This window comes from Bufo bufo, chromosome 6, assembly GCF_905171765.1.
Source record: "Bufo bufo chromosome 6, aBufBuf1.1, whole genome shotgun sequence".
NCBI classification, from domain to species: Eukaryota; Metazoa; Chordata; class Amphibia; order Anura; family Bufonidae; genus Bufo; species Bufo bufo.
In genome coordinates, this window is record NC_053394.1 from 384,658,634 (window position 1) to 384,684,962 (window position 26,329).

At 48.6% G+C, this 26,329-nt stretch overlaps 2 long non-coding RNA genes and 1 pseudogene across 2 annotated transcripts in view; 2 read left to right on the forward strand and 1 right to left on the reverse strand.

Moving 5' to 3' along the window:
- Positions 1-26,329, forward strand: part of LOC121003521 — a 342,146-nt pseudogene that overhangs the window by 274,280 nt on the left and 41,537 nt on the right.
- Positions 1-26,329, reverse strand: part of LOC121003614 — a 248,272-nt gene that overhangs the window by 64,464 nt on the left and 157,479 nt on the right. The gene's annotated exons all lie outside the window — the stretch shown is intronic.
- Positions 55-1,836, forward strand: LOC121003566. The gene is made up of 3 exons (XR_005779507.1): positions 55-115; positions 1,547-1,696; positions 1,780-1,836. It is a non-coding gene; the product is annotated as an uncharacterized LOC121003566 (long non-coding RNA).

A 26,329-nucleotide genomic window follows, 5' to 3' on the forward strand; every position in this document is an offset into this window, starting at 1 on the left:
AGGTGTCAGGATGTCACCGTCTATTTCTCCATGGAGGAGTGGGAGTATTTAGAAGGACACAAAGATCTGTACAAGGACATCATGATGGAGGATCACCGGCCCTTCACATCACCAGGTAATAGACATGAATAAATACACACGTCCTCTCATTATCTGTATGTAAGGGATGAATTCAGTCACTGGATGTGTTTCCTACTGTTGGAAATTGGCCACAACAGCACAAAACTTCTTGAAGCAACTTCTTCTTCAGAAGATTCTTTTGTTTAAGCCTCATTCACACGTCAGTGTTTTGTCAGTGATTTCCATCAGTGATTGTGAGCCAAAACCAGGATTTGAGCCTCCACAGACATAAGGTATAGGGGAAACTCTGTACCTGTTCTGTGTTTAGAGTCTCACCTGGTTTTGGCTTAAAATCTCTGATGGAAATCTGAAGAGCAGCAAGACCTCATAGAAGTCAATGTAAAATGTAGGCAGATTATGGCATAAGAGGTAAATGGAAGTGAATTACAGCCGTGGTAAAATGCAGCGCTCCGTTATAAGTCCTGGACACCGTCCTTTATACCTCAGAGAACAAAGGAATAATTAATATTTTAATTCCAGTTTTCCGCAGTGTGTCGCTGTACATAGACTTCAGTGGTTTACACACAGATTCCATCATTCCATCATTATCATACGTAACCATAGATCTACACAAGTTACACCGACAACAACTGCTACTTGGATAAAAGTTCATCCTCACGATCTCTTGTTGCATAAATAATTTGTTCCTGGGGCCTTCCATTAATTCTCCCAATTCAAGTACCAATCTCCATTGTTCTTTCCAAAGAGCCCCATGGTCCATAAAGCCAAGATCGGCTCTTTCATTTATCACCGGTCCAACACCAAGGATCGATCCTGATCATAAACCTGCAAATGGTTAGTTTTAATAGACAAATACATTTATCTTGGCCAAGGCTTCCACTTCTAGTGCAAATATTATCTACTTTCTAAAGGTCACCATTCCATCATAACATCTTTAATCGATTGCTTAAAGGCCTCTATTTTCTCAGCAAAAGTACTTAGTACTAAAATACTCAGTATTCACTTCAAAATGGTGATTAACTCATTAGCTAAGCTCCATTTTGAGGTGTAAACACAGGGGGGGTCCTCTACTATTCTGAAATAAGCCTAAATTAGACGTATTTCAGGCGCAGATGTCGGTGCAATGGGGGGGGCAGGTCTACAATTGTCGACGTGGAGCGGGCAGGGAAGGTTAAGGGCCGGCAGGCCTGTCTGATTTACCATTTTCTACAAATGTTTCAGGTCTAGAAAAAGGTCTAAATGTAAGATAACTTGGAAGCCGTCTTACATTTAGAACTGGTGCTGGAAGCCCTGAAGTTATGGAGAGGCCTGCACCTCTTCATAACTTCGGCGGAACCACCGCCAGCTTAGGGCTTTTTTAGGACCTGCGCCTAAAACACAGGTCTTAATAAATGTGCCCCAAGATGTATACCTAAGACAACATGGCTGACCATCCGATCTAATCCTGATTCTGCAACACCTACAGTTAAGGAAGAGAGAACAACACCCGAGAGATGTCCCAGTCCTCTTCTTCCACAGGATAATTCAGAAGAACATTACTATGTCCCACAGGATGATCAGGTAGATGGATATAAGGACATCATGATGGAGGATCACCAGCCCCTCACATCACCAGGTAATAGACATGACTAAATACACACGTCCTCTCATTATCTGTATGTAAGGAATGAATTCAGTCACTGGATGTGTTTCCTACAGTAAAGGAAGAGATAAGAACACCGGAGAGATGTCCCAGTCCTCTTCTTCTACAGGATGGTTCAGAAGAACATCACAATGTCCCACAGGATGATCAGGTAGATGGAGATAAGGTCTCATGAAATATTCCCTATGATCTGTAGAAGGCTGTGAAGATCTTGTCTTCAGTCTTGTTTTATCCACCAGTATTATATGATTTATCCTTGTATAATGAGATAGATGGAGATGGCAGGATTACAGATGACCATAGACATTACATGTTGTCTGGATCTTCTAACTATTTTCTGCCTGTATAGACCTTTAAGGTGGCCTTCTCTGTCAACTGCTACAGATCTTTTGTGGTTGCACAAGAGTGGCACAACAGTTTTCTGAGAGGTCTTAGGCCGGGACCATGCAATACTACAAATGGTCAACCAAAGTTGAGCCTGGATTGTCAGCTTGAAAATGAACATCAGGAGATAAATGCATCATTATCTTCAAAGGTTTTGTAGTCTAGGCTGCAGTCTCCTGGTGTCTCCTTACTGTCAGAATGGCAGTACCAAGATCATACCACAGATTCTATTCTAGCACATGTAGATGCAAGTCCTCCTTCTTACTTGCATAGAGTATGATATAATATTCAGGGGCGTAGCTAAAGGCTCATGTGCCCTGGTGCAAGAGTTCAGCTTGGGCCCCCTTCCCTCAGTGCTTTGTGGCCAGGGGAAGGGAAGCACATAGCCTTTGTGCTGCCTGAGGTGAAATTTTAAACAGCATCCCCTGCCCCATGCCAAATTCTTGACCTTACCCCTTCCCTGCAGCCAGAGATGTAACTTGACCTGTATGAACTTTGTATAGTACCGGTGTCTTCTTATATGGCACAAGGGTCTTTGGGCCCCCTCAGGCTCCTAGGCCCAGTTTTGCTGCCGAGGGCCATTTGGATATTTGTAACATAGTTCGGGGGGGCCATACAAAATTCTCAACTTAAAAATTTGACGGCTATATTTGGTCAAAGGAGTATGGAAAATGAAGGCGCAGCACACTAGCGTTAGGGTGCAAAATCAGGCCGATGCGAACCGGCACCAGGGTCCAATTCAATGGAGAAAAATACAAAACGCCAGCAGCACTCCAGTACGATCAAAAAATTAACGTGGTTTATTCACCCAGTGTCAAATAGCAGCGACGTTTCAACCGCTTGTTGCGGTCTTTCTCAAGCTATACAGACATGTGTTACAGCAGTGATATATAAAGGTGTGGCAATTCATTACATTAAATCATCCAATTAAGATAAAAATAATCACAATTCATAAAAAATCCATCAATTAAATGAGTTCATATCAACCAGCAACAATGTGCAATTATGTCTAGTACAAATAAAGTGACAGTGCCTAGTGCAAAAATATATTTCTCGCTTATATCATTGGGGGACACAGACCATGGGTTTAGCTGCTTTCTGCCACTAGGAGGCGACACTAGACTAAAAACTGCTAGCTCCTCCCCCGCCAGCTATACCCCCTCCGGCCAGGTGAGAGCCTTCAGTTTTTAGCTTAGTGTCGTAGGAGGCAGGTGTCTTTTAGGTTGGGGGTCCAGGGCTATTATTCCACACTTATTCCACCGCTCTGCCCCCCACAAGAAGACAAAGCGGACAAGGAGGGCTTGACCCTCCTGCTCCCCCCAGCCATGGGACCACCTATTTCTGCCCTCCAACCTAGTCCCTGTCACTTGTGCCAGGGACTGAAGAGGTGGCACTGCTGGTACATATCAGATGGGCGAAGAACACAGATGAAGGCAGGTAAATATGCCTGTCTGTGTATCGGGGCTGGACTCTCTATTTGCGATCTGGGACAGCTCGGGTACCTGAGGATCCACTGCAAGGCACGACGGCACGGGGGGTTAACTACTCTGTGGCGGCTTCCTCTCTCCACCCAGCGTGTTGTCGGCGGCGGCGCTACACTGCATCTTCTTTATTATTCCGCCGGGCGGCTCGGGGGGCGGAGCCTAATTTTCCTGCTGCAGCTTTCCCTCCTGCTTGCTCCAGCCGGATGTAATCGCTCCTGAGAGAAACGTCGCTCGCCGGAGACTGCCGCCCTGTGCTCTTTGGGACACATTCAGCAAGGGTATTGCTCCACTCTGGTAGGACCAGCGCTGCTACCCTCCTCTGTACCCCCCTCTGTACCTGTGCTTCATGCCAGACCACCCAGATCATGCCACCTCAGTCGCAGTCCACTGACGTGCACCCTTCTGCTGCAAGTATGGAACTGGAATGGGCCAAATCCCTGTCCCGGGCGGTGACTGACCTATCTAAGATCTCCAAATCCACCCTTTCCTTAATGGGTCGCTTGGTGGAGAAGTCGTCACCTGCGCAACCTGCTATCTCCCAGGGTGCATCATCCAGGAGCAGACATCCCAGCAAGCTTCCCAGGCAGGAACGCCTCTCTTCCTCGGATGCATCGCCTTCTCCCCGTGGTTCGCTGTCCAGGGCGTCCTCATTGGTTGGGGACCCTTCGTCCGGAGGAGAACTCGCCGAGTCGGACACGGATCTGGATCCGGACCACTCGTCCCAGATGGCCGCCTTAGTGGACAGTCTAGTCTCGGCAATCCGGGACACTTTTCAACTTCAAGAGGAGGGCCCCTCTTCCAGTCACCAGGGAGTTTCTTTCCTGCGTAACAAGCAGACTCCCAAGTCGTTCCCGGTACATGACGACTTTTCCGTTCTCACCGCTAAAGCGTGGGAACAGCCAGGTTCACGTTTCCTGATCCCCAAGCGGCTGGATCTTCTTTTTCCGTTCCCCCCCAGATCGGGTGAGTAAGTGGTCTTCCCCTCCAAAGGTGGACCCGCCGTTGGCTCGCCTGGCTAAAAATACCGCTATTCCGGTCGCGGACGGCTCCTCTCTGCAGGACCCGGTGGACTGTCGGGTCGAATCGCTGGCGAAGTCGGTTTTTTCTGCCACCGGTTCGGCACTCTGTCCCATTTTCGCTTCTGCGTGGGTGGCTAAGGCGGTTTCTGAATGGGCCCTGCGCTTGCATCAGGATTTAGACTCGGACCTTTCCCGCACAGAACTCCAGGCTCTGGCGGCCCAGATATCCCAGGCGGGGAAGTACCTTTGCGAGGCGGCTCTGGATGCGGGCTCAATGGTCGCGCGGTCCTCCGCCTTTGCCCTCTCCATTTGGCGGGAACTCTGGTTGAAGGCCTGGCAGGCCGATTCTTCCTGCAAGCATTCCCTTCTCTCCCTTCCTTTCGCTGGGTGTCGTCTTTTTGGGCCCAAACTTGACGAGATCATTTCTGAGGCCACGGGTGGCAAAAGCACCCATCTTCCGCAGCCCAAACCCAAGCGTTCTTTCCGACCACGTCCTTCCGCACCTCGCCAGTCCCTTTGCCGCTTCACGGGCATCCGCCCGGCGGTTCCCTCGACCGCGAGGCAGCCCCCCCAGGAACAACGGCGGAAGCCTTCGTTCAAGCCCCAGCCCGCCTGGCGTTCCGGAGCGCAGCCTCAGCGCTCTTCCTCTGACAAGCAATCCCCTGCATGAAGGTGCGCCCCAACCTTCCTGGGTGGGGGGTCGGCTCCTTTATTTTCAGAAGGTGTGACAGGCCCACATCTCAGACGCCTGGGCGCTCGAGGTGGTCACTTCTGGCTACAAGTTGGAGCTCAAATCCATGCCTCCAAACCGTTTTTTTCTGTCCCGTCTTTCAAGCGGTTCAAGATCTGCTGGTCAGGGGAGTGATCTCCCCCGTTCCGGCGAAGGAGCGGTTTTCTGGTTTTTACTCCAACCTCTTCATGGTGCCAAAGAAGGAGGGAGCGGTCCGCCCGGTGTTGGACCTCAAGAGGTTAAACCGTTACCTTCGAGTGCGCCGTTTTAGCATGGAGTCTATTCGCTCTGTGATAACTATTCCCCTTGCGCCAAGGAAGCTAACTTCCGTGGATATCCAGGACGCTTACCTGCACGTCCCCATCGCGATCGCACACCAGCGTTTTTTGCGCTTTGCGATCCACTCGGACCACTACCAGTTCGTCGCCCTACCATTCGGTCTGGCGACTGCGCCGAGGGTGTTCACCAAGGTGCTTGCTCCGCTTATCGGTCTTCTTTGCTCCAGGGGCATCATCTTGATTCCGTACCTGGACGACATTCTCATCAAAGCGTCATCGTTCTGGCAGTGCGAAGAGAGTCTGCAGATCATCTTTGACACCTCCGCCCGCTTTGGATGGCTAGTGAACCTTTGAAAATCCTCCCTGGTCCCGTCCACTCGGATTCGGTTCCTCGGTATGCTGCTGGACTCTGGGACAGCTCGGGTGCGTCTTCCAGCGGACAAGGTGAAGGTCCTTCGCAGCGCGGTGCTCTGTTTGCTTCGGCAGCGCACAGTCTCTATCTGGACTTGTATGCGGGTGTTGGGCCTTATGGTGGCCTCGTTCGAGGCGGTACCATTCGCTCAATTTCACACCCGGTCCCTTCAGCGGGCGATCCTCTCGACCTGGGACAAGTCCCAGGTGTCCTTGGATCGTCGGTTTTCCCTTCCTCAACAGGTTTGGTCGGACTGTGCGAAAATATAGAGAAGATTTGTAGAGATGTGCGGCACTCGCCAAAGTTGCAAATAAAAATCTTCTTTATTGTTCCTTTATTGGAATAAATTACATGCGGGACGCAGGAGCAGACACTTTGTTGCGAATGGTGGCGGCTACGGCCGTTTCGTGCGTACTCTCGCGCTTCTTTATAGAGACGGTGCTCCGCAGCCGGCACCATTGGCAACAGCTGCTCACTGCAGGTTAGTGACGTTAAAACCATGAAATACAGAAAGGGACAAGTGAAGTACAGCTGGTACCATGAATCTTGCACAAATTACACTATCATGATGCATATTCTGATGCAGACGGTGCTCTTTAATCTAGTACGGGAGAGTGAGCAGCACGTCATAATTACTGAATCAGCTAATAAACCACATTTAAAAGGCCGCTTCAATGAGGAGGAAATAGAATGCATACAGTTTTTGGCTAGCATGGAGACAGAAGAGGTAGACAGTAATAGCAGCCAGGTGGATAAATTTGTAGGGGGCGCCAGGTCCACCTTCCTTCCTCCCATGCTGGCCGGCTCGGCTATAGACCTGTTCCACAAACGGGTATTGAGGGAGATACGTGCGCTGATGTATCCAGCAGCACCCCCTAATATTACAGGGGAAGAGAATCAGGCCCTCCTGTGGTTAAAAAAACAGGAAAATATCATTATTAAGCCGGCCGACAAGGGAGGGAATGTGGTCCTAATGACCAGGGAATACTATATGGAAGAAGCAGGTATACAGTTAAATGACGGCATAGTGTATCTCAAATTGAAAGGAGACCCCATTCCAGGGATCACCTCCAACCTCTGTACATTAGTAGAAGTACACAGTAGCCGGCTTCTTACCGAAAGGCATGACCACTAGGCTCATCCCTGCCCATCCTAAAATCCCTGTTTGGTACTTTGTACCAAAAATCCACAAATCACTGAGCCGTCCCCCGGGCGTCCGATTGTCGCCGGGATCGGGTCAGTGACGGAACCACTCTCTGGCTACGTGGACTGGCTCCTCAGGACACTTCTCGTGGGTACCCCGACGTATCTCAAGGACACAGGGGACTTCCTCCGGGCACTCAAATCCCTTGAGTGGCGGAGTGAGTTCAGCCTGGTGTCCTTGGACGTCGAAAGCCTGTATACCAGGATCCTGCATGACCTGGGACTTCGGGCCATTAACCTTGTCCTCAGTCGGAGTGATAAGGAAACAGTTTTTAACAACTTCATTCTTGAAGCACTTGATCTAGTGCTCACCAGCAATGTCTTCCAGTTTGATGGGCAATGGTACCGCCAGGTACTAGGTACCGCAATGGGCACGCTGGTGTCGTGCACATTCGCGAACCTGTACCTGGCGGTATTTGAAGAGACTTATGTATTCTCGGTGGGTAACCCCTTCCTGCGATTTATACATTTATTTTTGCGTTACGTCGATGAAATTTTTTTGGTCTGGTCGGGCAGCGAGGAGTCGTGTCACGCATTCGTGCATTACCTCAATACGCGCAACCAGATGAACATGAGCTTCACCGTCAATTTGGGCGGTGCGTCCCTTCATTTTCTGGATGTGCGCGTCATGGTGAGGGATGGTGCATTACACACCACGGGTTTTCGCAAACCCACCGTGACAAACTCGCTGCTCCACCAGACCAGTTTTCACCCGCCATCGGTGAAGGGGGCCGTCCCATACGGACAGTTTGTCCGTCTGCGGAGGATCAACGACACCGATGACGGGTTTTACCGACAGGCGCACAAACTTAAAAACCGCCTCTTGGACCAGGGTTACCCACTGCGAATCATCTCAGCCGCACTTCACATGGCGGCCAAACTTGATCGTAATTCCCTGCTGGTTGAAAAGGCAAGGGACAAGAAATCATCTCGTTTCGCCTTCGCTTTTAAATACAGTCCTGCGGCGGACGTAATTAAATGTGTCAATAACCAGAACTGGGATCTTTTGAAAGGGGAAAGCTAGTTGACAGTGTATTCAGCAAACCCCAGGTGGAGACCTGGCTCACTAGCAGAAAGTCTAGAGGGAATTATAAGTGCGGACATTGTTCTTTCTGTTCACTAAATTTATGTAAAAAATTGCTGCAGATAGGAGGTGTAACCCACGTAGTACGCGACTTTATCACTTGTTGCACATCGTATGTTGTCTATGTCGTCTTTTGCCCTTGTAAAAGATATTACATTGGAAAAACTATTCGCCCACTTTTTGAGCGAATCCGCGAACATGTCGGTTCTGTTCGTTCGGGAAAAGGATGTCCCCGTTTGATATCAGAGCTGCTCATGGCGCCCGTCCGCGTTGTCTTTCCTTTGCAGCAGTGGAACAGGTCCGACCCATCCCTAGGGGAGGGGATCGGCACCGTCTGCTCATGCAGAGGGAAGCAAGGTGGATCCTACGCACTGGGGCCATGGGGCCAGCAGGCCTGAACGACAGAAACGACATGTCCGTCTTTCTCTAAGTCGATTCTTGTGATATACCTATGCTCCGCACAGATAATGTGGTTTATTAGCTGATTCAGTAATTATGACGTGCTGCTCGCTCTCCCGTGCTAGATTAAAGAGCACCGTCTTTGCATCAGAATATGCATCATGATAGTGTAATTTGTGCAAGATTCACGGTACCAGCTGTACTTCACTTGTCCCTTTCTGTATTTCATGGTTTTAACGTCACTAACCTGCGGTGAGCAGCTGTTGCCAATGGTGCCGGCTGCGGAGCACCGCCACTATAAAGCGCAACAATGCGTAATGACGTCGACAGCGGCCCGAAGAAGCGCAAGAGTACACGCGAAACGGCCGTAGCCGCCACCATTCGCAACAAAGTGTCTGCTCCTGCGTCCCGCACGTAATTTATTCCAATGAAGGAACAATAAAGAAGATTTCTATTTGCAACTTTGGTGAGTGCCGCACATCTCTACAAATCTTCTCTATATTGTCGCACTTGAAATCATCTCCTCTCTTGAGTGCAGAGCACCACGTATGAAGTTTGAATGACTGCTGCACCAATGATTGGCTAAAAGAGTGGCTGGATTGTAACCTGAATTTGCAGCAGTGCCGCCGTATTCTCCTCTTTACTTACAATGTTTGGTCGGACCTCCATTGGTGGCTCTCCCCAACTCACCTGGAGATGGTCAAGTCTTTCCTTCCGATCAGATGGACGGTCGTTACGACCGACGCCAGTCTTCAGGGTTGGGGAGGAGTCTTCGGCACTCGGACTGCCCAGGGCGTATGGTCTCCGTCGGAGTCCAGACTGTCCATCAATGTCTTCGAGCTTCGTGCAATTTTCTTCTCACTGCGCCATTTCTTCTCCAAGTCCAGTCGGACAATGCCACGGCGGTGGCGTATGTCAACCATCAGGGTGGGACTCGCAGCTCGACCGTCATGTCGGAGGCGGCGAGGATTCTCAGGTGGGCGGAGGTCCATGTTCCGGCCCTGTCGGTGGTCCACATCCCCGGCGTTGTCAATTGGACGGCAGATTTCCTGAGCCGGACGACGATAGACCCCGGGGAATGGTCTCTCCATCCGGAAGTGTTCAACACTCTCTGTCATCGCTGGGGGCGGCCGGACGTGGATCTTATGGCCTCCGGCCTCAATCACAAGCTACCGTGCTACTTCGCCCGCAAAAGGGATCCCGCAGCTTGCGGAGTGGACGCGCTCGTGGCGCCGTGGGATGTGTTCACGTTCCTCTATGTCTTTCCGCCGCTGTCCCTCCTGCATCGGATTCTCCGCAGGATCAAGTGGGAGGGCGTTCAGACCCTGCTGATCGCTCCGGACTGGCCGCGCCGGGCATGGTACTCGGATCTTGTCCTCCTGTTAGGGGACGTTCCGTACTCGCTCCCTCTCAGACCCGATCTTCTGTCGCAAGGGCCCGTCTTCCACCCGAGTTTAGATACTCTTCGTTTGACGGCGTGGCTCTTGAAACCTTCCTTTTGAAACAGCAGGGTTTTTCCGATGCAGTGGTTCGGACGCTCATTCGGGCCAGGAAACCTACTTCTTCCAGGATATATTATAGGACCTTGAAGTCCTTCCTTCGTTTCTGTGAGGAGCGGGACCTATCTCCCAGATCCTTCTCCCTGCCGGTCGTTTTGGCCTTCCTTCAGTCTGGACTGGAATTGGGCATGGCGCTAAGCTCGTTGAAGGGCCAGGTGTCGGCCCTTTCCAATTTCTTTCAGCAATCCTTGGTGGGACTGGGTCCTGTTAGGACCTTCTTTTCAGGGCGTTGCGCAACTCCGTTTCGCCGGACCGTCCTCCGCTTCATCCGTGGGATCTCAACTTGGTATTGGGAGTTCTGCAGGCTTCCCCTTTCGAACCCTTGCGGGAGGCTTCCCTCCGCCTGCTGTCATGGAAAGTGCCTTTCCTGGTGGCCATCACATCCATTCGGAGGGTTTCAGAATTGGCAGCTCTGTCCTGCCGTGAACCATTCCTGATCTTTCATCAGGACAAGGTGGTCCTCCGTCCGGTCCCTTCCTTTTTACCTAAGGTAGTGTCGGCTTTTCACCTCAATGAGGACATTATCCTTCCGTCCCTTTGTCCTGGGCCCTCCCATCCGCGGGAGGTGTTGTTGCACCGCTTGGATGTGGGGCAGGCTCTGCGGATTTACCTTTCGGTGCACGGACTCCTTGTTCGTCCTTCTGGAGAGTTCTAGGAAGGGGTTGGCAGCTTCCAAGGTGACGATCTCCCGGTGGATTCGCTCCACTATTTTGGAATGTTACCGCGTTCGGAACAGGACGCCCCCTCCGGGAATCACGGCCCATTCTACCAGGGCACTTTGGTCCTCCTGGGCTCACTTTCACCGGGCGTCGGCGGATCAGTTGTGTAAAGCCGCGACCTGGTCTTCCCTCCACACTTTTACAAAGTTTTACAGGGTTCACACTCTCGCTTCTGCAGACACCGCTCTGGGCCATCTGGTTTTGCAGGCCGCGGTGTGATGACTGTCATGAGGGTCTCTACCTTCTTCACTCTGTTTTGTGTTCCCTCCCCAAGGACTGCTTTAGGACGTCCCATGGTCTGTGTCCCCCAATGATATAAGCGAGAAAATTAGATTTTGTGAAACTCGCCTGTAAAATCCTGTTTTCCCTACGCCTCCACAACGGCAGTAAACATGGAGATTATCCCGCCTTCTCAGGGACAGGAAAACAGCATTGTGGACCAGCCCATATAAGGCCCCCTCCCTCTTACCTCTCCAGTTGTTTTCCTGTCCCTCAGAAGGTCAGGACTTGCCGGATCAGTCACTCGCCCAGCCTTTTCGGTTTGCTATCCCGGCTCTGGCCGGAGGGCTGAGGCAGGGGATAGGGTCGCGGAACTCTATAAAAGTTCCTCCTTCCCTGTGGTTTAAGCCCAGCGTTGCTGGCCACCCCGGGCTTTGGACCCGCGTCCAGTGCGGACCGGCCCTGTTCTGCGAGCCGGGGGAGCGTTTCTGGGCCTGGGAGCGCTCCCCACACATTTCCCCTATGCGCGCGCGCCGGCAGTTGGATTCTATGTGACGTCGGAGGCCGGCGCGTGACGCGAGGGGGGGGGCGGAGCATAATGTCGTCATCAGTGGGAACCAGGAAGTAAAAGAGCGCGGCTGCCGGCGTTCCAATGCAGCTCCTGCACTCTTCTCCTGAGAAAGATGTCCCAGCAAGCTGACGATTCGTCCAGGCGGCCCACAGATTCCTCCAGGCCCTCTAGCCCGGTAAGCCTCCTCCCATTACTAAATAACAGGGTGCCGTATCCTGTATGGGGGTCTCCTTGGTGGTGGTTCTTTACCCTTCTCTTTTAGAGACTAAGGATAAAACTTTCCTCTCCAATTTTGTGTCTCTCAGGGTAAAGAATCCTCAAAAAAGGATCCACCTTTGAAGAAAAAATGCGTAATGTGCAAGAAATCGCTGTCTGGTACATACAAGAAATCATTGTGCCAAAAGTGTTGTGACAAGGTTGTGTCAGAGGAGACCCCATCTTTAATTGAAAGTCTGAAAACCATAATCAGAGAAGAAGTGGGTGCAGCTGTAGAAGCTAAGTTATCTACATTGTCTCCCAGACCATCTACCTCAGGAGCCATAGTCTCTAATGTGCAGGACTCTGACCTGGATGAAGGCGAAATTTCATCTGGGTCTGACTCTGATATTTCAGATCAAGCAGGCGGTAAACCTCTCTGTTCAGTTGAGGAGACGGATTCCCTACTGAAAACCATTAGGGCTACAATAAACCTGGAAGAGCCCAGAGAACCCCTTTCAGTACAGGACCAATTGTTTGCTGGATTAGGGGACAAGAAAAAACGAGTTTTAATACATCCGAGCATTAATACACTCAGAATGGAGAGACCCTGAGAAAAAACAATCCGCCTCTAAGTGGTTAAAGAGAAAATACCCTTTCGCGGAAGAAGATTCTGTGGCCTGGGATAAGACCCCTAAAGTAGATGCCCCAGTAGCAAGAATCTCCAAAAAAACTGCCCTTCCATTTGAAGACCTCGGCCTTCTTAAAGATCCGATGGACAAAAGATGTGAAAGCCTCCTTAAAAAGATGTGGGAATCCTCTACGGCCACTCTAAGACCAGGGATCTCTGCAACTTATACGGCGAGAACCCTGGGCCTTTGGTTGGGACAGTTGGAGGAACATCTAGAGTCAGGCACTCCACGAGAAGACATCCTAGCTTCTATACCTATGCTAAAACAGGCCGCTAATTTCATGGCAGACGCGTCAGCAGACATAGTGAAGCTTTCAGCCAGATCTGCTGCCCTCTCTAATTCTGCTAGAAGAGCAGTATGGTTACGCACCTGGTCCGGTGACACAGCCTCCAAAAACAAGCTGTGCACTCTGCCATGTGAGGGAGATAGGGTGTTCGGTACGGCCTTGGACGACATTCTAGAGAAAGCTTCAGACAGAAAAAAGGGCTTTCCTACAGAATCAAAATTTTTTCAACAAAGGCGGTCCTTTCGGTCCCAGAAGCGGGGTCGGCCGGACCAAAAAAGAAAGGACACTAGACCAGCCTGGCAGTCCAATAGGGGTAAAGGCAGAGGGTTCCTGTTTAACCCTGACAAATCGGCCCACACCTCTACTCAATGACGCCAAAAGCGTAGTGGGAGGAAGACTGTCCCAATTCTATCCTGCCTGGGTAAATATCCAGGCCTCTCCATGGGTTCTGTCCGTCATAAAAAACGGGTACAGTCTAGAGTTAAAAACCTGCCCACCAGACAGATATATGGAGAACCCTCGTCCGGGGGAGATAAGCCAACAAACTATGGATCATCAGTTGAGACTTCTGCTGGAGAAAGGGGCCATCATCCCAGTCCCAAAGCAGGAACAGGGGAAAGGGTTTTACTCCCCGATCTTCTTGATAAAGAAACCAAACGGATCGTTCAGATTAATAATAAACCTGAAGATGTTAAACAAATACATCATATACAAAAAGTTCAAGATGGAAACCATAAAGACAGTCATCAGCCTGATCCCAAAAAAGCGGCGCCATGGTAACATTAGATTTGGCAGATGCCTACTACCATATACCCATCAGAAAGGAGGATCAGAAATTTCTGAGACTGGCGACATGGTTCAAGGGAGAGCTGTGCCACTTCCAGTTCCGGGTACTTATGTTTGGTCTCAGCTCAGCCCCAAGGCTTTTCACAAAGGTCATAACAGAAGTATCCAAGTTCTTTCACCTAAGGGAAATTCTATTTTTTCCGTATCTAGACGATTTCCTAATAGCAGCCCCATCATCGCATCGGTTACTCCTGCAGCTCCAGACAATCTGGACCACACTTACCAACCTGGGGTGGATAATCAATACGGAAAAATCCTGTCTCATACCCTCAACCCAGATAAACTTTCTAGGAGTACTGTTGGACTCGGAGAAAATGATCTCTTTTCTTCCTCTGCAGAAACAAGATTTCCTGATCACGACAGTGAGAAGATTTCAGAGACAAAGCTTGGTCTCTTTCAGAGAGATGATGGTCATCCTGGGTCTAATGACATCCACTATCCCTTCAGTAAAATGGGCACAGTTCCACTCAAGGACCCTCCAATCATTTCTCTTAAGGACCTGGGACAAAAAACAGACATCCTTAAACAAGAAGGTAAAAATCCCTCAGGCAGTAAAGACATCCTTGAATTGGTGGGCAGATCGGAAAAATCTTTTGAAAGGAGTACCCTGGAGACCATCAGACCAGGTAGTTATTACTACAGACGCCAGCCAACAAGGATGGGGAGCCCACATGGAAGAGAAACTAGCTCAAGGCCAGTGGGGTCTCGTTCTGCAAAAAGCCTCCTCCAACAAGAGAGAATTGTCCGCGGTTTGGGAAGCCCTGAAAACATTTGCACCCTCCCTCCTGCAGAGGAATGTAAAAATCTTGTCGGACAACTCTACAACAGTGGCATACCTGAACAAACAGGGCGGCACAAGAAGCCTATCGCTAGCCCTGGTGGTGAGAAAAATCTTCAGTTGGGCAGAAAAGAATATTCAGTCCCTTTCAGCAGCCCATGTGAGAGGAAAAGAGAATCAGGTGGCGGACTTCCTCAGCCGGGACCAGCTAAACGCAGGAGAGTGGATGCTAAACCCTCAGGTATTCAAGCAGATCTGTTCCAGGTGGGGAACGCCGAAGATCGACCTGTTCGCCAGAAGAAAAAACAAACAGGTTCCGAATTTCTACTCTCTGGCAGTAGAAGATCTACCCTTAAAGGTGGATGCGCTCTCGGACCCTGGCCACCAGTCCTGTTATATGCATTCCCACCATTCTCCCTCATACAGCGGGTCATAGCAAAGATTTTGGAAGAAAGAGTACGAATCATCCTGATCACTCCATTTTGGCCCCGCAGATCATGGTTTCCGATCCTGAAGATTCTAGCAGGAGAAGAATTCTGGATCCTCCCTCCTCGCCCAGACCTTCTACTTCAGGGTCCGGTTTCTCATCCTCAGGTCGCCCAACTCCGTCTGACGGCCTGGAGGCTGAAAGAAACATCCGGAGGAAAAAAGGTTTCTCCGGGAAAGTGATCTCCACCTTACTTCTTAGTAGGAAACCGGTCACCTCAAAAATATATCTAAGGGCCTGGAAATCCTTTCTACTCTTCGGGAAGGATAAATACGACCCATCAGGAGAACCTCAGATGTCACTCATACTGGACTTTCTCCTAGCAGGGTTGGATAAAGGCCTCGCAGTAAGTACACTAAAAGTTCAGATAGCAGCCTTGAGTGTATTTATGGACTGTAAACTGGCTAACATGGAAATAATAAAAAGGTTTTTTAAGGCGGCCGTCAGGATTCGCCCTAGGTTAAGATCCCTAGTGCCTCCCTGGGACTTAAACTTGGTACTGTCCAAGCTTATGTACCCTCCATTTGAGCCAATTACAGATATACCCTTAAGAATTCTTACTCTTAAGACATCATTCCTGCTAGCCATCACTACGGCTAGAAGAGTAGGCGAAATACAAGCCTTTTCTATCCTGCCTCCATACCTTTCCATTTCAGACGACAGGATCACGCTAAAACATGCTCCGGAATTCCTTCCGAAAGTAGTCTCTAAATTTCACTGCCAACAGGAAATTATCCTTCCCTCCTTTTGTTCTCAGGCAAAGAACGAAAAAGAGAGACTTTTTCATAACCTGGACGTCAGGAGATGTGTCCTCCAATACCTGGAAGCCACTAAGGAGATTAGGAAGACTAATCAACTTCTAATTCAATACCTGGGCATGTTGAAGGGAAAAGCTGCCAGCAAGACTTCAATATCAAGATGGATCAAGTCCTGTATCTATCTAGCCTACCAGACAGAGGGTGTTCCTCCTCCACCGTTTCTCAAAGCTCACTCTACCAGGGCCCTAGCCACATCCTGGGCCGAGGGTGCTTCAGCTTCCTTAGAGGACATCTGCCGTGCAGCCACATGGTCCAATCCATGTACATTTTTTAGACATTACAAATTAGATGTTTCTGCAAATAGGGATTTAGCCTTTGGGCGGAGGGTCCTATCTGCAGTTGTCCCACCCTAGGCTGTTATCCTATGTTACTTCCTCCATGTTTACTGCCGTTGTGGAGGCGTAGGGAAAAGACTTGCATTACTCTTACCGGTAATCGTTTTTTCCCTTTAGCCTCCACAACGGCAGGAGGAATTCCCCCCCAAAAAAATCTACTATATATAGATATACATTATTTAATACGTATTAATACTTATATGTGTATATTCTATTGATGAAATATATATGTTCTTCTAAGTTAGAGCAGACTGGCTCTGATATTTGTTACTTTTTGTTCTTTATTAAACCTTCCTTGCATTTATCTTTGAGTACTAGGTTACTAACTGGAGAGGTAAGAGGGAGGGGGCCTTATATGGGCTGGTCAACAAAGCTGTTTTCCTGTCCCTGAGAAGGCGGGATAATCTCCATGTTTACTGCCGTTGTGGAGGCTAAAGGGAAAAACGATTACCGGTAAGAGTAATGTAAGTCTTTCTCGCTTGATTCATTGGGGGACACAGCACCCACCCCCGTTTGCGTCCGTTGACCGTGGAGTTAGTTGATGTGGTTATATCTTTCCGCTTCTCCTACTGCTTTTGCACAAACTGAAGGCTCTCGCTTGGCCGGAGGGGGTATAGCTGGCGGGGGAGGAGCTAACAGTTTTTAGCCTAGTGTCGCCTCCTAGTGGCAGCAAGCAGCTATACCCATGGTCTGTGTCCCCCAATGAATCAAGCGAGAAACAGATTTTACAGGTAAGTTTCACAAAATCTCGTTTTTACATAATAAAAGTGCATAATCAGATATGATTGATAATTAAAAATTCACGTGTTAGGCCTCATGCACACGACCGTTATGTGCATCCGTGGCCGTTGTTCAGTTTTCCGTGATTTTCTGCTGACCCATTGACTTTCAATGGGTCCGTTGAAAACTCGGAAAATGCACTGTTGTTCATCCGCGGCCGTGATCCGTGTTTCCTGTCCGGCAAAAAAATATGACCTGTCCTATTTTTTGGACGGACAACGGTTCACGGACCCATTCAAGTCAACACAAAAAAACACGGATGCACACAAGATTGGCATCCGTGGCCGTAGGCTACTTTCACACAGACGGATCCGACAGTATATTCTAACACAGAGGCGTTCCCATGGTGATGGGGACGCTTCAAGTTAGAATATACTAAGAACTTTGTACATGACTGCCCCCTGCTGCCTGGCAGCACCCGATCTCTTACAGGGGGCTGTGATCTGCACAATTAACCCCTCAGGTGCCGCACCTGAGAGGTTAATTGTGTGTATCATAGCCCCCTGTAAGAGATCAGGTGCTGCCAGGCAGCAGGGGGCATACCCCCCTCCCCTGTATTTAACTCATTGGTGGCCAGTGCGGCCCCCCTCCCTCCCCTGTATTTAACTCATTGGTGGCCAGTGCGGCCCCCCTCCCTCCCCTGTATTATATTCATTGGTGGCCAGTGCGGCCTACCCTCCCCCCCCCCCCCCCAATTAAAATCACCTTCCCCCATCATTGGTGGCCAGTGCGGCCTCCCCCCCCTAATTAAAATCACCTTCCCCCAGCAATTTTTAGAAGCATTATACTTACCTGCGATGTCTGTGACCGGCCGGGTGCTCCTCCTACTGGTAAGTGACAGGTCTGTGCTATAGGCAATGCGCCGCACAGACCTTTCACTTACCAGTAGGAGGAGCGCCCGGCCGGTCACAGACAGCAAAGATAAGTATAATGCTTCTAAAATTGCTAAGTAACCATGGCAACCAGGACTGCAGTAGCGTCCTGGTTGCCATGGTTACCGATCGGAGCCCCAGCAATTAAACTGGGACTCCGATCGGAACTCTCCACTGCCACCAATGATGGGGGAAGGGGATTTTAATTAGGGGGGGGAGAGGGGAGGCCGCACTGGCCACCAATGATGGGGGAAGGGGATTTTAATTGGGGGGGGAGGCCGCACTGGCCACCAATGATGGGGGGGTGATTTTAATTAGGATGGGGGGGGGAGAGGGGAGGCCGCACTGGCCACCAATGATGGGTGGGGTGATTTTAATTAAGGAGGGGGGAAGAGGGGAGGCCGCACTGGCCACCAATGAGTAAAATACAGGGGAGGGAGGGAGGGGGGCCGCACTGGCCACCAATGAGTTAAATACAGGGGAGGGGGGTCTGCCCCCTCCTGCCTGGCAGCACCTGATCTCTTACAGGGGGCTATGTTACGCACAATTAACCCCTCAGGTGCGGCACCTGAGGAGTTAATTGTGCTGATCACAGCCCCCTGTAAGAGATCGGGTGCTGCCAGGCAGCAGGGGGCAGTCATGTACACAGTTCTTAGTATATTCTAACTTTAAGCGTCCCCATCACTATGGGAACGCCTCTGTGTTAGAATATACTGTCGGATCCGAGTTTTGACGATCTAACTCAAATCCGATGGTATATTCTAACATAGAGGTGTTCCCATGGTGATGGGGACGCTTCAAGTTAAAATATACCATCGGATTGGAGAAAACTCTGATCCTATGGTATATTAACTCCTGACTTTACATTGAAAGTCAATGGGGGACGGATCCGTTTGCAATTGCACCATATTGTGTCAACGTCAAACGGATCCGTCCCCATTGACTTGCATTGTAAGTCAGGACGGATCCGTTTGGCTCCGCACGGCCAGGCGGACACCAAAACAACTTTTTCTTCATGTCCGTGGATCCTCCAAAAATCAAGGAAGACCCACGGAAGAAAAAACGGTCACGGATCACTGAACAACGGAAATCCGTTTTGCGGACCGCAAAAAAAAACGTCCGTGTGCATGAGGCCTTACACATAGACTGTCCACTGGTATTATAGCTCGTAGCAGAATCTAAAAAAAAGAAAAAAATTACTAAATTTATAGCATGCTTGCAAAATGTAAACATAGTTATTAACACACATGTCCAAACGGACTACACCAGGGAAGGAGAACAACACGCGACACAGAAAGAGGCACCATCAGTTCACCCTAAAGTCAACATTAAGGCCATTCGGTTTAAGTGTCTTTAAAGTGAATAACCCAAATAATTCTCGCTTTTTGAGGAGAGCCTTCCTGTCGCCACCCCTGACCTGCCTCCTTAAAATGTTTGGAAACTGGCAGATCCATTTTCTCCTTCCTAATAGAGTATCTATGTTGATTTAATCATGTTTTAACATCCCACGTGGTCTCACCGACATACCATAATCCACATGAGCACAACAGTAGGTAGACTACGTGGGACGAATCGCACGTCAAATATTGAACAATCTTGATTGTCTTATTTGTCGCTGGATTAAGAAAAGAGTCCCCCTTGAGCATAAGGCAACAATTCACACAATGGTAGCATGGATAGCAGCCAGTACGTGTAGAGCCACAAAATGACCTCACACTGGTTCTATTGCTACCGACATCGGATCTAACTAGCCTATCACCCAAGTTTCGCCCCCTGCGGTAAGAAAAAAGTGGGGGTGTCCGAAACTCCTCAATCTGGGGGAAACTATTACCAATAATCTTCCAATGTCTTCTGATGACAGATGCAATCTGCGGACTGTCAGCAGAATACTGTGAGATAGGAATAGGAATACGTGAGGCTACTTTGGCCTCCATGCAGGGAGTCTGTGTCCGGCTTGTTTCAGCACGCAACTTGCTCTGCAATGAGTTTCTTGGGATACCCTCGGACTGCAAATTTCTTGCTCATTTCAGTAAAACGTAGATCCCTGGTGGATTTGTCTCTCACAATCCTCTTAACCCGAAGGAATTGACTGCAGGGCAAAGACTAAATTATGGAGCGAGGATGATGCCTCTCAAAACGTAACAATGTATTCTTATCAGTTTTTTTCACATATAGATCAGTGGTTAGACCCTGTCCATGGACCTGCACTTCTGTATCCAGAAATTGTAGTTTCTGAGTTGAATGAACGTAAATTTCACAGTAGGGTCGATTTCATTAAAGGGACTCTGTCACCACTTTCTAACGCCCCTTTTAAAAGTATTGTTATCTCCATGGCGCCCCTGTGATTACAAAGGTGTTGTTAGAAGATAAATTCGCCGTCTCCTTTTGATAAAAAGAGCTTTTATCTAACCTGTCAATCTTCTTGATAAGGTGCCCAGGGCGTTTCTGTTGGTCTCAAGCTGCCGCCCGCCGCCGCCGCTGTTGGTGCCCAGCTCCTCCCCTGATGCTTTCAGCGCCGCCTGAATGTAATGAAATACGCCTCCGGCTCTCGCTCAGTGCCCCCTCCTCCTTTTCAAAGATCCTGCGCGCGCGCACAGGCCTGTGCCTGATGCGCCCGTGCGGACATTTACAATCAGCCTCATTGAGCGAAGTGCGCATGCGCGCACTTCGCTCAACCTCCTCATCAGACGAGCACTGCAGCCGGCCGGCTGCAGTGCTCGTCTGATGAGGAGGTTGAGCGAAGTGCGCGCATGCGCACTTCGCTCAATGAGGCTGATTGTAAATGTCCGCACGGGCGCATCAGGCACAGGCCTGTGCGCACGCGCAGGATCTTTGAAAAGGAGGAGGGGGCACTGAGCGAGAGCCGGAGGCGTATTTCATTACATTCAGGCGGCGCTGAAAGCATCAGGGGAGGAGCTGGGCACCAACAGCGGCGGCGGCGGCGGGCGGCAGCTTGAGACCAACAGAAACGCCCTGGGCACCTTATCAAGAAGATTGACAGGTTAGATAAAAGCTCTTTTTATCAAAAGGAGACGGCGAATTTATCTTCTAACAACACCTTTGTAATCACAGGGGCGCCATGGAGATAACAATACTTTTAAAAGGGGGGGTTAGAAAGTGGTGACAGAGTCCCTTTAAGGTATGCATGGAACGCGAGGAGGCCCAACGTGTTGCCCGTCCACACCAAGAAGATGTTATCAATATAGCACCACCACCCCAGAACATGTCTGAAGTGGTGGCTGCCATAAATAAATGATTTCTCATGCTGGGACATGTAGATGTTGGCATAAGTGGGCGCCACGTTGGACCCCATCGCATTCCCACGAAACTGTACAAAGAAATCGTCTTGAAATAAAAAATAGTTCTTAGTTAATACAAATTTCAATAATGTCAAAATGAATTGTTGGCATTCATCAGTATAATCAGATTGCGTCAAACACCTTTGTACAGCCTGAAGGCCCAACCCATAGTCGATCGACGTGTACAAGCTGCACACGTCGAACGAAACAAGGGTGGCCGCCACAGGCACACAAAGGTCATCAATTTTTGACAAAAAATCCCCAGTATCTTTAAGATAGGACTTAGAAGAGACAGCATAGTTACGTAAAAGCTTGTCTAAAAAAATTGCCACATCGCAAAATAAGGAGCCACTCCCCAACACAATAGGTCGCCCAGGAGGGGACTCCAAACTCTTATGAATCTTGGGTAAGGTGTACAATATAAATATGTAAAAAGTTTAGCATCAATAATACCAGCCTCCAAGGCCTGGTTCAAGATATCACGTAATTCCCGTAAAAGACCAAATTTAGGATCTTGTGTGACTTTCCTGTTCACCTGTGTATCATTTAATTGACTATGAATCTCCTGTATGTAGTCCCTGGTATCCATGACCACAACCCCACCACCCTTATCCGCAGACTTGATGGTGAGGCTGTGGTCGGAGGCCAGAGAATCAAGCGCAGTAATCTCATTCGATGTGATGTTGCCATATCTCAAACAATATTTCAGAATCATGTTTCAATGTTTCAATATCCCTTCAAAGTTTCCACTGCTGGATGATCTATCACAGCGTTAAAATTACTCTTTAAATATAAACCTGTATTATGTAAAGGCAGTTCAGAATGTCTTTCATCATTGGTGTTGTGTGGAGAACCAAATCTTTAATTTGATAGTCCGCAGAAATCTGTATAGGTCTAATTCAATATTAAACCAATCTGTCTTGGAAACTGGGCAAAAAGACAGCCCCTTATCCAAAACAGAACGTTGTGCATCATTCAATACAGTAGAAGATATATTTACCACTGTGTCCTCTTTTTGTTCACTACTTTATGGCATTGAGGTCTCTGGATCTTTGTCTTTCCTTCTCCACTTGTGGTGGCGTTTGCCTCCACGCCTGGTTCTAATTGGTCGGGACTGAGCCCTAAAAAAGGATCAGTTGGTGTAACCTGAGAGACATCATCCGGTCCACGATTCATGTTATCAAAGGCCCTTTTTTCCAAACGCCCCCACAGCGGCACGTAACAGGAGGATACCCCGCCTCCCCCAGGGACAGGAAACAACATGGAGATCTTTAAATAGTCCCCTCCCCTTACCTGCTCCAGTTGTTTCCTGTCCCTCTGGGAGTATGTGGAGATCCTCCTGTGGAAGAACGTTGGGTTTCCAGGAGCAGCGCCCGGTCAGCAAAGAAGAACTCCGGGCAAGGAGCAGGGCCGCGGGGCGCTGTGCGGCCCTCCCTGGTTTTTAGGCATAAGTCCTCCGGTGGGGGGCGGCCCCGGGAGGCGTTCCGTGCGAGGTCTCGCGAGAGGACGTGCGGGTCATGTGAGCCTTTGACTCACGAGCAGGCAGAGCTCCGGGGACTCAGGAACATGACGCAGTTTCCCCTAGACAACGAGCGGGGATAAAACTTGACGTCTTCTGTGCAGCAGCCGATCCAAGCATGTCGGCACCAGGAGAGGACGCGATACGCAGGCCTGCAGACCCATCTAAAACTGGCAGCCCGGTAAGACATCCTCCTTGGGAGGTTAAAGATGATTGTTCTTTTTCCTATCTGTGCACCTTTTTGGATCAGAAACCATCTTTTATTGCACCAGGGTGAGGGTCTAACTTAATATATTCTGGGGCGGCCCTTTACTGAAAAAGCACTCTTATGTATCTCCTAGGTCAGGGAGGCTCAGAAATCAGCTGAATCTTCGCAGCGGGTCAAAAAATGTTCCATCTGTAAAAAGGGTTTGCCGTCTGAGTATAAAAAAAAACTCTGTTCAAGGTGTTTGGAAAAGATTGTTTCTGAGGAGTCTCCTTCCCTGTTGGATAACATCAGATACATTATAAAGGAGGTAATGAGCAGTGCCGGTGGATCAAAAATTAGCTTCCACGTCTCAAAGACACTCTACTTCCATGACCGAGATGTCCGCTTCCTTAGAGACTGACGGTCCGGAAGATAAATTAGATGAAGGGGAACTTCTAGAGTCCTAAAAAGAAAATACCCTTTCACAGAGGAAGATACAACTTTTTGGGATAAGTGTCCAAAAGTAGATGCCCCAGTTGCAAAAATTACTAAAAAGTCTGTGCTACCCTTTGAAGATTTAGGTCTGCTAAAAGACCCTATGGACAAAAAGGGTGAGGCGCTACTGAAAAGATCCTGGGAAGCCTCCATGTCCATCCTAAGGCCTAGTGTAGCTTCTATTTACACGGTCATATCTATGTTAATTTGGATAAGCCAGTTAGAGGAACACCTAGTGGCAGGAACCCCCAGAGAAGATATTGTGGCCTCCTTGCCGATGCTCAAGCAGGCGGCGAAGTTTTTAGCAGATACCTCGGTAGACTGTTAAACTGGCAGCCAGATCAGCAGCCCTCTCAAATGCCACCAGAAGAGCAGTGTGGCTTAGGTCGTGGGCGGGTAACGCTGCATCTAAAAATAAGTTGTGCGGCATTCCCTGTGAAGTAGATAGATTGTTCGGGTCGGTCCTGGATGACATCTTAGAAAAGGCCACTGATAAAAAGAAGGGGTTTCCCTCAGACCCGAGGAATTTTCGTCAAAGAAACTTTCCTTCATCATCGAGAGGCAGGCAGGATCAGAAAAAAAGAGATTTCTCATCCCGATGGCGTTTGGGAAGGGGAAGAGGAAAAGGGTTTTTATTCAACCCCTCAGATTCTTCCTAGAAATCATCAAAACAATGACGCCAGAGGCAGGGTAGGAGGAAGGTTAAAGGATTTCTTTCAGGCCTGGAGAAATATTTCCAGCTTTCCGTGGGTGCTGGACGTAATTTCGTCAGGGCTAAGGCTTGAATTTTCCCCTCTACCCCAGGATGTTTTCCAGATTACCGGAAAAAACAGATCAGTCCAGTCCTTAATCCTAGACCAGGTAAAGATCTTATTGCAGAAAGAAGCCATAGTTCCAGTCCCCCTGGGGAAGAAGGAACAGAATATTATTCTCCTATATTCCTCATAAAAAAGCCGAATGGCTCTTACAGAGCCATTATAAATCTAAAAGGGCTGAACCATCATCTGCTTTACAAGCGTTTCAAGATGGAGAGTATAAAATCCACGATCAGTCTATTAAAAAGAAACATCTTTATAGCAACTCTAGATCTCACCGATGCATTCTACCACATTCCAATTTGCAGAGAACACCAAAGATACCTCAGATTTGCAGTTCAGTCAGAGACAGTAGTATATCACTTCCAGTTCCAGGTCCTCCCATTTGGCCTAACGTCAGCACCGAGAGTCTTTTCCAAGGTAATGGCAGATGCGGTAGCGGACCTACATCTGAAGGGAATATTAGTTGTCCCTTATTTAGACAACTTTCTTATTGCTGCAGAATCAGAGGATCTACTTCTGGAACACATAAAATTGGTAAAGCGGAGTCTAACAGATCTATGAGCACACACTTAATCCAGCTCACCTCCCTGGTCGGAAAATGCAGTCCCGGTTCCTTCGGGTGTGACCCCGCCGCAATCAGCACAATATTGAAAAGAATGGCTCCGGATTCTCATAGAGGTCCTCTAAAAACTTCTTCTTTTATTCAGACATAATGGTTTACAGCAGACACATCCACCCGGTACACAAAAGCTGTTGACGCGTTTCGGAACTGAGTCCTTAGTCGTAACAGCATAACATAATGAAACACAAAAATTTATACATATCTCCGAAATCTTCTCCTCAAATTACTGGGAGGGGAAATGACATTATTGGTTGTTTCATTAGGCTAATACCCTTCACTCAATCAGATAGAGCCTGTGTTTCACACTGTGCCGTGACCCATGGCCTCTTAACCCCTGGTGATCCATAATGGCTTTGGTGAGATCCATGCGGGAAAAACACATCAGAAACCGCACAGTGTGAACCACATAATGTGACATATGCAAAATAATATACAAAGTGACAAAATACTGGCCTTCTTTAACTGCTATACCGTTTTTTACTAAATACAATTATATTGAATTGCATTAAATTGCATTAGGAGGATCCTTAGGGTAAATTCAACAGAGATTGCATGGAGGTAAAAAATGAGAACATGAAGAAACGAAAAAATATATAACATAAATAAAGAGCATATACCTATGAAGTACACCTATGTTACCAGATTAGGATGTTTATTGATAGATATACATTAGTTCCCTTTTTAGATTCAGACCAGCAGGGACCCTACTATTCAATCTATAGATCCAAAATGCCTCCCGCAGGAGGAGTTTTTTGCGATGGTCCCCTCCTCTTTGGGGGGCAGAAACTCTCTCTTTGCATGTACTGCATGCTGACTTTGCATGTACCTGCACAAAATGTCTTGCCACATTTGAAATACCCAATGCATTGGGATTGCTGATATAGTTCAAATGTTCCAAGAGTCTATTTTTGAGTTTGCGCATGGTACTGCCTATATACATTAAGTCGCACTCTGTGCATCGGATGACATATACAACTCCCACAGAGTTGCAATTAATGTAATTTTTAACTGGAAAGCTGCATGAGTGGTCTAAAGAATCAAAGGATTGCACCGGGGTCACATAATTACAACATTTACATGGATTACTTCCACATTTTGTGAACCCTCTATACCTTAGCCAACTGGATCCCCCTCCATTCCCTCTCAATCGAGTGCTGGATGTGAACAGAGAAGGAGACAGTGAATTAGACAGAGTGGGGGCCCTCCTTGACACTATATTGCAGCCCGGTTTGAGTGCTTTATATAGAATCGTATCATCGTATAAAATTGGGAGGCAACCTTTAATAATAGAACAGATTTTATTAAATTCCTTGCTGTAAGTTATAGATAAAACTGGGATGTTGCTCTGTCTCCCGTCCCCGTGTCCGTTCACACCCAGCACCTGTTTCACATCACCAACTTTTTTCTCATTGGACCCGAAAAGCATGCTGTGTCTGACTTTCTGGGAAGCTATTTTTCTGCCTCTCTGTAACATCCAATCTGGATAGTTCCTATCTTTTAACCTCTTATCCACTGC